At 42.5% G+C, this 15,255-nt stretch overlaps 1 pseudogene; it reads right to left on the bottom strand.

The window, feature by feature from the left end:
* Positions 1-311: 311 nt before the first annotated feature.
* LOC101637968 overlaps positions 312-15,255 on the bottom strand; it is a 24,940-nt pseudogene continuing 9,996 nt past the window's right edge.

Below are 15,255 nucleotides of genomic sequence, written 5' to 3' on the forward strand. Positions count from 1 at the left end.
TGCAGGGGCTAGACGCCTGGAAGATATTAGCAGCATGAGCAGAGCGGTGCGGCTCAGCGGTAGAAGAGAACAAGGGGAAAGACCCGAGTCCTGGGGGGATGGCCCTGAACCGTTGAGTCAGCCACGCCCAGGACTGTTCTTCTGCTGGAATTTTAGCTGAGATTGCTTTTTCTTTTTAATCTATTCTAGGGTCACACGGCAAACTCAATACCTGGGTGGGGGTGCGGGGGTGCAGAAAGAGTAAAGACTAAAGAGCCATTCTTTCACAAGAGTCCCGAGCAAGGATGCAGCAGCTCATGGTCTCCTGAGTCTCAGGGTGGGCCTTGCTCAGTGCCCTGAGGGCTTCTCTTGGGGAAGGTGTGCAGCAGCGGCCAGCGTATGCCCATAGTTTCATAGTCAGCAGGGTTTGGGAAAGGACCCAGAGCCATAAAGCTTTGGTAGAAATTCCAGGTAAAGAAGGTCATGTGAGGTCAAGGGCTTCTTCTCCCATGACGACTTTCATGGTTTGTACGTACCAGGACTTCCTGAGAGCGCAGCAGGCATAGAGATGCGCAGACTCCTCAGCATGCTCCTTTCTGTTCGTACCTCCCCCAACAGCTGACTTCCTTAACGGTGACGGGGAGAGTGGCACCTTCGTAGGTGGGTCCATTGGTCTGTTCTGCGGCTCTCTCTCCACATAGATCTGTCCCTCTGTAATCCAGCCAGTCAACTCAGGGATGGAGTGAGTGATATCATTAGGCGTGGTGAGAATTGGGATTTGTGTAATAGAGCCATGTCTACCTTCTACTCGGCCAGGACATTCATACATTGAGGCTAGATCTGAACACATGTAACCTGGGAAATCGTGTCGACCAGGAGCTTCTCTGGCAGTTGAAACCTCTCAAAGTGCTTCAGCATAAGACCTCATGTCTGTGAGGATAAGCAGTACATGCTTCTCAGATTGGTAAGCAAAGGATTCGGCTGTGGTTAGAGCCAGGTGAGGAGTGATGATTCACTAAATGCTTGGGTCATTAGTCAAATTCAAAATGAGCCCCACAGTGTTCCAGGGAGCAATTTTCTTCAAAGCCAGACTTGCAGAATTGGGCAGCTTCCATGTTTATACCCACAGCAGCAATATAATTGCAAAAATTTCTTCATTATAATCTACTACATCTTTGGATTTCTTTACCAAACCAACCTGCCAACACATTTGAGCTGAAATTCCATTGTGTGGTAAACCAGCCACAGAAATGATAGGACTTTTCTGCCCCTCCCCCCGCCTCCCCCGGCAATGCTGCTCATGCCTGAGGTAGTTTATTGTGCCAACCTGGACGATAAACACATGTGGGGTTAATTGAAGGGCAGAGAGACAAATGGCTCGGTGAGCCTCGCCTTCTAGTTCTCGGGTCTCTTGCTTTCTGATGGTCAGACCAGGGTGCAGCTGCCTTAGCCAGTTCCCTGCTTCAGCTGGCAAGGCTCACTTCCTGCAAGACATCCCCAGGGAGAAGCCACATGGACCTACCCCGATGCAGCCCTGGGTGCTGGAGCAGCTGCATGGAGACCCCTGCCAGCATTGAGATGCTTACACGCTTTCTGACTCAGTTTTCCTCCTGCAGTCAGCATCATTGTGTCTGTTTTGTGAGATGGAGGAGGACTTTGTGGATTGATGTCAGACATATGGGCTAATGTTGGACTTGTGGGCTTGGGCAGCACTGGGTCGGAATGTTTTCTTGGTGTGCACTTACTTTTTATATAAAACTCTGTCTTATCCATGAGTGTCTGTGGCTTTGTTTCTCTAAAGCACCCAGACTGACACAATGCCCTCTGTGGGAGAAATGCCAGTCTGAGTCATCTCCTCCTGGTAGATTCGACACTGAGGATTGATTGGCTGACATATGATGGCCAGAAAGTCTTCAGCCAGCACAATGGGGCCTCCTGTTAATGGGTTTTCCAGATCCATTGAATACCAGACCAATCTTATCCTCAGACAATGGTGTTCAGAGAATACCTCCAGAAAATCCGCAGGATGTGTTCTTGGCATTGTACCTGAAACTTTGCTTTACCGTCACGAACTTCTGGCACTTGCTCACTTCTCTTCGTGTCACCTGGTCATGTCAACAGGGCAATCCCTGCACATTGGGGAAACTTAACACGATCTTACATCACTAACGGATCCTGGACTCCTGATGCTGTCTTGTATGTGAGGGGAGCTAGGGCAAGGTAGTTCTGGCTACCTGCCAACACCTGCTCCCAAACACCCACCAGAAGCTGGTGCCTTTGGGTAGCTCAGGTGTGGCCCCATCTAGAATCCCCTGCATCACCTGCAGCACCTGCAGTCTCTTCTTTCCCAACTGACCCCCTGGGATTTATTTTCTTTGCATTCAAAAGCACCCCAGTGCATACAGAGTGACTGGCTTTTAGCCCTGCTATAAGCGGCCTCCAACAACTGAGGCTGAAATCTCAGCTGGATTAGCAATTAACTTTATGACTTTGGGCATGGCATGTTATCTCCAAGAGTCTAATTCCTTTAAAATATAGAGATCATAGAATACCTGACTTCACAAGGTGAAAGTTCTAACATCGGGTGTGAAAAGACCTTCAAGTTCCTATGATGATGATGATGATGATGATGATGATGATGATGATGATGATGATGACAATAATAGCATTAGGGGCAGGTTGCATTGTAATCAGACAGCAGTGAGAAGGCCCTACAATCTTTCGATGTTTCCAGGACAATCCCTGAATCTTGGGACATTTTTACCTCCCTTTCTCCTAAGAATGCAGGAGGGAAACCCTGTCTGATGAGTCTTTGGGGGGAGGGGGGTGTACAGAATATAAAGGCAACATCTTATGATGAACACAACGTGACTTACCAGCTGGTGCTTCGGGGGCTAGTATTACAGTGTGCAAGGATGCGGATGCACATGGGGAAGTCAACCCACAGTGTGATTTTCCTCTTCACTTTCCTTCGCATTGAGAAGTAGCGACGTCCGGGAGTTTCCGGTGAAAGGGCATGTATCTGATGTATAGAAAAGAAATCCAACTGGGAGCCTGGCTGCACTGCAGGAGTGAGAATGCAAGCTCCCCCACTAGAGATTTGTAAAAGGTCTCCTTCCATTCCATTGTTTCCCGACCCCTCACTCTACCACTAAAACCACTTCTTCACAAGCCCTCGACCACGGCAAGGCTTGTGCGGGTCACAGCTCTAGCCACTTCATTCTCCAGTTCGTGGCAAGACTGAAGGCCAGCGAAGGTCTGCAGTTGAGTGTGTGTGTGTGTGTGTGTGTGTGTGTGTGTGAAGAACTGCCTTTGGTTCTGGGAAATAATGTGATTGTGATGAGCACGCCAGCTGGGAGGTGGCTTTCAAGGCTGTTGTCTGAGCTCTGGAGAGGAGCTGCCATCGGCTCGGCTGGCATAATGACAAGAAAGAACCCAGGGGATTATTGCTTGGCTCAGTTACAGCTCAGGGCTCGTGATTTTTTTTGGGGGGGGGGGTGAGGGGTGGGGCAGGTCAAGAAATGAGAAGCTGGGCCTATGGACATATGCCTGGAGTGGTATTTTCAAATTGGTCTTTCTCCTCTGGAGGCTTAGTCGTAAATTTAATTAACTACGTAGTGATGGTAAATTATCATAATTAATTGATGGATGCTAAAGTGCTTTCGCTATACAAAACACTATACATAATCTCCAGGGTAGTTAATGTCTAGTCAAACTTTGAGGACTAATCTAAGGGAGAGTTATTTATAACAATAATAATAAATAATAATATTGTAATTATCATTACAAAAGTCCCTCACCTAGATTGTAATTCTCCCTAGCATTATTTTTAAATGGGTTGGATTGAGACCTTCCACTGGTCTGGAACATTGCCTCAGGCAACCATCTCTCCCCATAGCTCCTTTTCCACTTAGTGACAAGATTTCCTCTTTTGCCACAGGCCTCCCTGCAGGATGAAGGCTTCGTGAGAGACCTGTGTGTTTTGGCATCCAATGAGTAAGATAAACAAATAAATAAGTAAATATTACCTAGGAATATAAGCTCTGTGGCTAAACATGGAACTATGGGGTAGGGGGATCTGGCAGTTGGGAGTGCCTGGTGAAGAATGAGAAAGAGCTTCTCAGGCAGAAATGGGGTAGGAGTCTGGACTGGTCATCCGGGATGAGGAAGCAGCATGTGAACATGTGTGTGTGTGTGCATGCCTGGGGCCGAGAGAGGATGAGTCACATGTACATTTGAGGGCACATAAGTGTATATGTGCCGCCCCCTCTGCTTGGATTGTCCTTCCTCTTCCCTACCGTGCAAGAGCGGCAAGCAAAGGGCTCAGCTATAGCAAGCACTGTGAGGATGGAGCAGGACTGGGTGGTGCTTTGTTCTGCTGCACACAGGGATGCCGTGTGTTGAAACCCAGTCAACAGTACCTAACAACAACAACCACCACAGTGAAAGAGGAGCGAGAGTGTAGTTAAAAGACCATGCATTTATACTCCCACGTTGCCAACGCTCTGCTAAAGGGGAAATAATGGGATGAGACCTAACAACAGCAATGGGGCTTTTTAATAAAACATAAACCATGAGAATGGACCAAGAGACAACAGGAACAAAACCTTAGAGTTTAGGCAGTAGATGGAAGCGTGAGTGGCTTTAGAAGTAACAGACGGAGAAAGGAGAATTATAGTCCAAAGTAAGCAGTGAGACGAACTAATTAGGAAGCTGGTCTGAACCAGTGACTGCTTCTCAAAAGCTCGGGAATTGGAGGTATCAGGCAATTGGGGTCTAGAGGTAAAGGAGGATTTAAAGCCAGGAGTGTTGGTTCAACTGTTTTAAAAGAAACAGTTGGACTCTCTCTTTTCATCATTCCACATTTTCCTTTAGTAAAAGCAGATGGCGTCCCGTGTCTATTCTGGCAGAAGAATGGAGGGTCATTCTTTTGTGAGGTTAAACCGGATGCGATGTAGTTGATCCTGGGGACACGCGTTTTGAGACTAAAACGACTCTGTGAAAGTTTGCATACTAAGATTGAGCTGCTTTCCATTTGCATGGCCTGCCAGGTTCTCAGAATTTTTACAACTGGGTGTTTACCATTTAAAAAGGACATTGGAGGGCCCTTTTCTGGAAGTCTTCCCACACCAAGAGGGGTCACCTCAGGGTACTGACATCAGGGTTCCCCCCAAGAACTCAGTTAGGTTACCCAATAATAAAGACCAGTTTATCTGCAGACTCAGAACTTCTCGCCCTCTTCTCGGGGTGCCAAGGATAATGAGCTATCCGGGAGACATCTATAAAGATAAACAGACATATACGAACAAACAGCAACAAGCAACTTAGAAGAGACAGAGGCTATTGTGGGAGAGAAAACCTTAAAAACAGAAACCGTATATCTCCCTGGAGAGATAAGCTATTACATCCAAGAAACAGGAATATGATGCTATAAAAACATAAACTCAGAGAAGAAAATGAGCACTTTCAGAAATGAGAATTTAGAAAGTATAAATTAAAATGACAATAAAAGGTTAGAAGATAAAGAAAAGAAAAAGAAGACTAAGGAAATAGATAAGAAAACATTTTTGCATAGTTATCTGACATCCAAATAATCAGAATTCCAGAAAGAGATCTAAAATGAACAGAGCGAAATGGTCCACAACTAAATGAAGAGAATTTCTCAGAAGAGTGGGACTGGACTTGTAGGTTGCCAGGTTCCCATATAATGACCTATGCAATGGAACCCATCATAGGTCACTGTGACAGTTCAGAATTGTAGGAACAAAAATGAGAGTGCGCACATTTTGAGAGTTGGGAGGTATTACACAAAGGGGCAAGCATCAGAATGGCATCAGAGTTGTTATGAACTCCAGAAGCCGGAAAGCCGTGGGATTATGCTTTCAAACTATTGAGGAGATATGATACAATTTAGAACTCTGTACTAGCCAAATTCCTAGTGAGAGTAAAACAAAGACATGTTCAAGCTTGAAAGGTCTCTAAACTATATCTACCACGCATCCAGCATGAGGGATTAAATGCCGCGGGAGAGGAAACCATGCCCTGCTGAAGACAAAGGTCCAGCACCAGAGGGAGGTGACTGGACTATCCCAGGGATGGCGATACACAGAGTTACCCAGAGCAGCCTGGTCTCAGACCCTGAGAGCAGCAGTCCCAGGGGGAAGTAGATAAGGTGGCTTGAGGAAGTTTTCTTCAGAACGGTGAAACTGATAGACTAATACATCAAAGGGTTTTAACAACTGATGCGGAGTTTGCAGCTGAACCATCTGGTAAAAATGAAGCCATAGAAAAATATTAATGATATGTTTACAGAGTCTAAGCAAGTAAAATAACAAACGTAGGACAACTTTTTAACTCCAGGGAAAACAGAACATTGTACAGGAAAGGAAAAGCCATTCTAGTATAGGAGTATCCATGGTTCAGTTATGAAATATGTTCACTTAGCCATAATAATATAAACCTGGAATAGTTATGCTTCCAAAATTACAAATTGCAAGTGGAGTTCAGTATGGTTAAGTGTATGTTGTAGGCAGGGGCGCATGAGCGAGAGAACACTCTACCTTCATCTTCCGCAGTAGAAAAATCAATAGAATATGCTTTGAAATGGAAAACTTCAAAATTAAAAACAAAACAGGAAGTAGCAGTATAATGATCTATTTTATCGTGAAAGGAATTAGAAGAACAAATAGTAAGTCTGATTATGGAAGTGTGACTTTTGAGACACCCGTGAGACAGTCAAATGCAGAATAGGCCATTGGGTCTAGGGATCCAATGCCAACCATTCTCGATAGGGGTTCTTAGTGGGAAAAAGTAAGTCGTACAGAGAATTATTCAAATAATAATGTTATCAATTCTTCCCTGGAATGGCGGATAGGTACTACCATTTAGGACATATAGGTGGGAAGCTATATATATATATATATGTATATATATACAACATAAGAAATAAACAGTTAATTAGTCCACAGAGCAGTACAAATGGCTCAGTTCAACTCATTTCCATGAGACAGTTAATACACTGGCAGTCCTTCAACTCATGAGGGCTGCTGGGTACAAGTCAAGGAAGCAGACAGCTGAGTCTTCTATAGAGCAATACAGGAAGTCTGGCCACAGGCAGCAAACAGTAGGGCAGGTCACCAACAGTCAGCCAGATGACAGGGTCCAACAGTCCCCAGCTCAACTGATATATACACCAGCATTGTGGCGAAGCAGGTCTCGAAGGAACCTCAAACTATAGCGACACAGTCCTTGGGTTGGGGGTCCCACAGGTAATGCAGCTTGTGAGTTGAGGCAGAGAACTAGCTAAGGTAGCCACACACTGGTCCAATCATCAGAGGTCAAGAGACAGAAAGACTAGGCTCACCGAGCCATTTATCTCTTTGCCTTTCAATTACACTGCAACCTTATTAACTCCACATGTGCTTATTGGCCAGGTGGGCACAATAATCCTACCTATCACAGATGCCTTTGGGCACTAGCTTGATTCCTTTTTACAAGGTAGCTGAGATGGACAGGGTCAGTGGAAGGAAAAGAGAGGTTTGAGGTCAGTGTCAAGTGAGTAGATGAAATGGAAGAGGGCCAAGGATGAGCACTAGCGTCGGGATAGGGTTGGGATGAGCAGGCCACAGAGAAGGATGGAAGAGCAAGAGCAACAGCAGGAAAGCCACTGGAATATGGCATGTAGAGGCTGTAGGTCCTATAGTATAGGAGAAGGGTTTTTGCAGGAAGAGTTACATGGGAGGTGCCAACAGCTGCAGAGAGTATGAGAAATGAGGGCTAAAGAGGCCATTGATTTTACTGACACACAAGTTGTTGGTGACCTTAGCCAGAATCGTTTTAGTGGAATAGTTATTTCTTATTGCCTACCTCCCTAACCCACACAAGAACTTCTGTCATGTGCCATGTCACATCTCTTAAGAGGCAACTGTTTTTCCTCACAAGACTACTTAGATACACAACATTGGGTTTCCATAACGACTTTGAGAGAGCATTTCTTGGCATTCATGGGCCTTGGCCAATTCTATTATTGCATTCTTTAGATTAGTTATTTTTATGTTTTGGTTGTTTTTCATGTGAAACCTTAAATGAATAACATGTTGAAACTGACCAACGGAGTGTGTTGAATGACCTTGTCCTTCCAGTAATTTCAGAACATGAGCCAAGAACTTTTCATTTGGAAAAATAAGAACCTACTCTAATGTAAAAGAAAGACCCCTGGTGCCTCTTTCGGGGACCCGTGTGTCAAATATCAGGTTGCTAACTTCAAGAACGACAATTCAAATCCGCCAGCCACTCCGAAGGAAAAAGACGACACTCTGCTCAGAAACCCTACAGAAAAGTGCTACTCTACACTCGATGGAGCCCTGGTGGCGTGGTAGTTATGAGTTGGGCTGTGATCCTCAGCGGTTCAAAACCACCTGCTCCTCCTTGGAGAAGGATGAGGCTTTCTACTCCTGTAAGGGTTCCAGTTTCAGAAACCCACGGAGGCAGTTCTACTCTGTCCTTTGATCGCTATTGCCATCAACTTGATGGCAGTGAGTTTGGTTTTAAAGGAAGAAAGAAAACCTGATTTTCTTCAAAGGAAGGAGCTCAACCTTCACCAGCTGCAGCAGGGTTTGTCATGCAAATGGACAGAGTATCCTTTTTGCTGCCAATTATGCCCAGTATGGAAATGGTAAGAAACGTAAGACTTAATTCAGAGGGAAGAAAAGTGATGGCTCTTCTGAGAAACACTGACTGTTAGAGAGAAAAACAAAACAAAATGGAAAAACCAACAGTTTTCTCACTTTATTATTGTTTTCCATTTACTGAGTTGTCCCACGGAAATATGACACCCATGGATAACCAGAGCCCAACTGTGCTTCGAGAGTCCGCTGGTTAGCACCAAGGCACAGGCGTAAATCCTCATTTAAATTTATGTTCAATGAGGACAGGGATTTGTTTTCTGGTGTTCGCTTCCCCGCCCCTCCCCTTTGGTGTTGTATCCCCAGGATGTAGGGGAGCTGCACTATGAATATTTGCTGAGTTGAGGAAATCTGTCTTCTTAGCAAAGAGGTAGTTTCGCTGGGCCTCACAGGCAGCCATTGAACCTCTGATCCCCGTGAGCCTGAGAGATCGTTTGATGTCCTTGCAAGCAGGAAGGCAATCACACTCACATTTCTCCAAGTCCTCTTTGAAAAATCATCCGGCCGCAGAGACCTGCTTTGTCTAGTTGCGAAGGAATTTGCTCTGGGTTGACTCCTGATGGGCTTCTGTCGCTATGCTTGTTATCTCTGTGCTGTAACATGCATGTTCAGGAAAATGCATAGCCGTTTCTGACAAACTGATTGGTAGGAAATCTGTTAGCCTTGTGGGCCACACATCGAGGTGCTGACCACAAGGTCAGTAGTTTGCACCCACCAGCTGCTCCTCAGGAGAAAGATGATGTTTCCTACTCCTGTAAAGAAACACAGTCTCAGAAACCCACAGGGGCAATTCTACTTGGCCCTATAGGGTCACTATGCATTGGAATCTACTTGGGGGCAGTTATTTTGTTTTTTGGAAGGTTCCTGGAATGACAAAAATATGCTACTTCAGATTTAATTTTAAAGAATCTTCTTAAAACCATAAAGGGGCTGGTAAAGTATAATAACAAGGACTTACCACGGAAATAGCTTAGGAAAGGCAGGAACTAAGCGGCATAAACAAAGCCCTGAAACTGTTTTTGCCCTGAGGACTGTTGCTGAGCTTAATGAACTTCAGCATCAATTTTTATTTTAATAAATTTATTTAAAATAATTTTATTGGGAGCTCTGATAGATATTATAACAATCTATACTTCAATTAGATCAAGCATCATTGTTCAATTGCTGCCACCATAATTTTCAAAATATTTTTTCTTTTTGAACTTTTTGATACCAGCCTGGCTTTATCCCCTCCCTTCCCCACCCTCCCTCCCAGGAACCCTTGCTATTATATTATATATTATTATTATTATTATTGTTATTTCCCCGCCACCCCCACCCATATCTTACATCATCCAATGTATCCATTCACCTACCATTCTGTTATTCATCCCCCTCCAGTGGGGTTATACAATCATCATTGCTATCTACTCCACCTTCTCCCCTTTTTTCCCTTTCTTTCCGTACTGTCAGGGAATCATTACTTGCATTACTATTTCTGAAGGGTTTACCTATATTGAACAATCATAATTATACAAAAGAACATAGGCAGGTCTAACAAGATTAATGAGGTAAAACTAAGACCATAATATTAAGACAAGGAAATATTAAAGTACTAGAGGATTGTTATGTGTTTCATCAGTACTATACAGCATCAATTTTTATGGTTTTCAACACAATTGCCTGTACCATTCCATGTTTGCATGTGTGTGATAGAAAGCAAAATCTCACGCCTATCCCCTAAACTTAAACGTTCACACATTAAATCTAAGTGTGTGAACCATGACTAAACTCCACTGCACCCCTTTTGTGCTGCTTAGATTTTATGTCAACTTGTTTCTAAATGAAGGTATGGTGGTGGAGATCAACCTATGAATCAGATCACAGTCTGATGAGCCTGATTGGGCGTTGGGTGTGGGGTAGCCTTTATAAGAGAGTCACTGGGACCCTCTTTCTCTTGCTTGTCACCTTAGTGTTTACTTGGATTCTGTGACTGTCTTCAGAAGTAACCCCATGGGAACTGCCAAACCTGAGAGCTGACGGTGCCCTGCCATGTTCCCACCAACACTGGATTCACGCAACTCTGCATCCACTGGCCTATGAGCTCCTTATTTCCCACTTCACCTTCCTGTTCATCATCCCGCAGCTATGTGAGTCAGAAGAGGGCTCTGGCTAGTCTCGGATCCATCAACTTGAGCTAGCCTGGGCTAAGATTCCCTTTGATATAAAATTACTTCTTGACATAAAATCATAGCTTGTATACATATATGAATACAACTGGTTTTGTTTCTCTAGGCAACCCAGCCTCACATAATTTCTACACAGAGGACATGGTCAGAGGGGCCTCAGCAAGGGCTCAATCCATGTGTATTTCCCCTTAATTTCATTAAAAAAAAAAACCAGCTTTAAAAATGAGTCAAAGAGGACACCAAATAAGATATTATATTTTGACCTAACTGTGGTAGTTACATAATCTGATGTCAACTTGAGAATATTAAGAGTGAAGGGGTGGAGCCTAGCCTGTCAATCAGGTCACAGCTTGATGACCTCATTTGGATGCCCGACAGAGATAAAATAGCTCACTGGAGGCTAGACACACACTCTCTCTGTGAGACATTCTTGATGATAAGCCAGATGGACCTATGCTGATGGAGACAGAGCCCTGCAGCTGGAGGAGCCAAGTGGAAACCCACGCAAGTGCTGAGATGCTTCCACCGCCACTGGTTCTACAAGACTTTCCACCCACTGGCCTGTGATCTTCCTGCATTCTGCTTCATTGCCTGTGTTATGTGAGTCTGATGAGGAATTTATAGACTGGTATTGGACATATGGACTTGATTTGGACCAGGCTGGAATAGTTTTATTTTTTAATTTTATTTTATTAGGGGCTCTTAATATATAATTACTCTTTAATATAAAGCTCTTTCTTACACACATATGAATGTCTCTGGATTTGTCTCTCTAGTCAACCCAGACTACCACATTAACTATGTCTGCCATAATTGACCTTCCAATATTCTCTGTCTGATATTAGGACTAACCACATCCCTCAATTATGTCTGATCAGAGGGGATTCACCAGAGTCTTAATCCATGTGTGAACCTTGTAAATTGATTTTGGGCTTTCACTGTTATCCATAGCCTTCTGCAAACCACCTGGTTCATAATTAAAGCTGATAGTATTCCCTCTTTTAGATTTGGATTATATTGCTTGCAATCTTTGGATCATACATCCTGATGTGTTTCTTCCATGTAGACTTAGTTGATGCCTCATCTAGATGTTTGCTTGTTTGAAAACAAGTCTTTAAGGCCACAGACATTATTCTTTCTGATGGCTGGGACCATCTAGTTTCTTCACCACACTTTGCTGTATCACCCACATCTCATGAAGTTGAGTATCAAGCAGGGCCATATCACAAGAACGAATTGTTCTTAGATTGGGGTTACAATTAAGTACAAGTCCTAAATCTATGAATGCACCTATCATTCATCTATGTCTCTGGCTAACTTTAGAGACATCATTGGCATTTTAGTTAGAGAACATTGTCAATCAAACCCCCAGGGGCATCATTTCCACTGACATTAAGTGGAATGTAGACTCAGAGGGACCCTATAGTGCAGGGAAAAACTATTCCTGTGAGTCTGAGTGTGAAAACCTTCACAGGAGTAGAAAGCCTCATTTCTCCCCTACAGACCTGGCTGGTACTCACCCTCTACTTTATCAAGCATGATGTTCTTTCCTGGAGACTGAAAACATGTTTAAAGTATGTGAGACAAAGTCTCACCATCCTCACTTTTAAGGAGCATTCTGACTACTCTTCCAAGACAGATTTATTTGTTCTTATGGCAGTGCATGCTCCTAAAGGCGTCACGTCAGATTTGAAGTATTCCCAGAATGGTAATGGCCCAAATATCTGGTAAAAGCAGACACAGGTACTCTGTGATAGGTTTTACTTACAGCCAAGGCTTGAAGCAATTTCACAAGGAAAAGGAGCAGTTAACACTTAAAATCTCATGAATATATAGAAAGAAGGAGCACGTGTTAAATATATAGACAGAAGAAGCAGGTGTGCACAGACTCTGAGTATTGCAATTATCAAGCTCATAATACAAAATAAATATAATTACTATGTTTAAAAAATAAAAGATGAGCTTAAAATGCCTGTCAGAAACATGAACATAATGAGAAATTAGGCAAATTTGAAGAAGAAATAAACAATCTCTACAAATGAGCATGACAATAATACAATTCATAAAAACATAGATGAGTTTAGGGTAGATTCTAGCTGAAATGAAAAGGGTCAACTGGAAGATTAAAAAGAAAGAAAGAAAAGCCTGCAACTCATTGTCATTGAGTTGATTCCAGGCATAGTGACCCTACATGACAGGGTCGAGCTGTCCCTCAGGGTTTCTGAGAGTAGGAAGTCGCAGCTTTCTCCCACGGAGTGGCTAGTGGTTTCAAACTGCTGACCTTGCGTTAGAAGCACAGTGCATACTCAGTGGAAGATAGGCGACATAAACTGCCCAAAATGTAGCAGAGAGACACTATGAACAAGGAATCTGAAAGGACTACCAAGATCAATGGAACATAGAATAAGATCTGAAAACATTTCACTGGCGTTCAGAAGGAGGGATGGGAACGGAATACAAAAAACAAATGAAGAGAGTATAGCTGAGCATTTTGCGGGGCCAGATACAGGCAAAGCTCCGCACATTCAAAGAGTGTCACAACTTCTGAATAGGATCAATAAAAATAAATCCACATCGAAGCACATTATAGTGAACTCCAGGACACTAACAATAAGGAAAATATCTTAAAGCAAATGGGGGGGGGGGGAGCAGGAGACAGAGTATTGTAAAAGAAGAATTAGTTAAGCAGATCGGTGACTTATTTTTTTTTCAACAATAGAATAGAATAAAATCGTAGAATAAATTTCAACAATAGAATCTTAGAATAAAATTTCCAATGTTCCGAAAACCACATTCATCACTAGTGAGTTGATCCCAACCCCTAACAGTAGGAAACAAATGAAAACGAGCTACTAATCTGGAATTTTATAATTAAGGAAATATTTCAACAATAAATCAAAAATTAAAATACTTTCAAGAAATCAAAAAGGAGGATTTTCCATAAGAGGATCCCCACTAAAAGAAATGCTAAATAATTGACCAGAAGCAAAAGAAAAGCAATCTTACATGGAAAGTTTGAAATAAAAAAGAATGAAGCATAAGAAAAATGATAAATATCTGAGTAAACATAAGTATGCATTGAATATATAAAACAATAACAATACTATTTGTGCTTACAAAAGAAAAGAAAAAGTAAACTACTTTAATTAAAATAGCATGTAAGTCTGGAGGAAAATATAGGAAATCAGTGTTACAACACTTTCCACAAGAATAGAGATGCTGTTTGCATTTACACTTCAATAAATTAGTATGCATATTGTAAAATGCATGTTCTATGGGAATCACCAAAGAATAGAAAATAGTCAATGATTTAAAAACTACTAGAAGAGAAAAATAGTATTAAGAATTCTTCGATCAATCCAAAAGAAGGAAAAATGGTGAGTGGAAGAACATAGCACATACAAATGGAAAAAAACAGAAGGCATAAAATAAAATGGAAGAACACATACATATATATACATATCAGTAATTTCATTAAGCTCTTAAAAGAATAAGTAAAAATATAGAAATTGCTCTTAAAACTCAGGAAAAGAAGACAAGAAACACCCAGTTAAAAAAAGTGGAAAAAGGCCTGAACCTCCCCAAAGAATGGTAAATGAACATATAGAAAGATGCCCATCATCACTTGTCATGGAGCAATTTCAAATTAAAATAATAATGAGATACCGCCACATATCTACTAGAGTGATTAAATCTGAGAAACTGGCAAGGACAAACACAAGTGAGGACGCACAGCTTCAGGAAGACTCATTCACTGCTGATGGAAGTGCAAATGGTAAAATCCAGGATCATGCTTGTGGGCATTTACCCAATTAAATTGAAAACTTATGCCTACACAGAATTCTGTTCATGAATGTTTATTCACAATTTCCCCAAAACTGGAGTCACCAGGATGTTCTTCTGTTAGTAAACGGATAAACTGTAAACCATCCACAAGGCCAAAAAATACATGTAAGATTATTCAGAAGTAAACAGGAATCAGCTTTCACCCTATAAAAAGACACAGAGGTAGTTTAAGTGAATCCACTGAAGTGAGAGAAGTTGATCTGTTAAAATGGCATACTGTATGATAGCAATTATGTGAGGTTCTGGAATAGGCAAGAGTATAACCTATTAACCAAACCCATTACCACTGAGTCAACTTTTACTCATAGCAATTCTGCAGCACAGAGTGGAATTGTCCATGGAGTTTCCAAGGTGTACATCTTTATAGACATAGATTGCCACATCTTTCTCCTCTAGAGGGGCTAGTGGGGTCAAGCCACTAACTTTTGGGTTAGCAGCTTGGAGTTCAGAGTTTAACTTTTGCATCAAGAGAGCTCCTTTGGTTAGAAACTGAGTTAGTTAATTGTGCCAGCCTGGCCGATAATCACATGTGGGGCTAATTGAAAGGCGGAGGGGTAAATGGGTGGTGAGCCTCGCCT

The sequence above is a fragment of the Echinops telfairi genome, unplaced genomic scaffold (assembly GCF_000313985.2).
Source record: "Echinops telfairi isolate 266 unplaced genomic scaffold, ASM31398v2 ScPeMD7_7424;HRSCAF=8462, whole genome shotgun sequence".
Taxonomy (NCBI): Eukaryota; Metazoa; Chordata; class Mammalia; order Afrosoricida; family Tenrecidae; genus Echinops; species Echinops telfairi.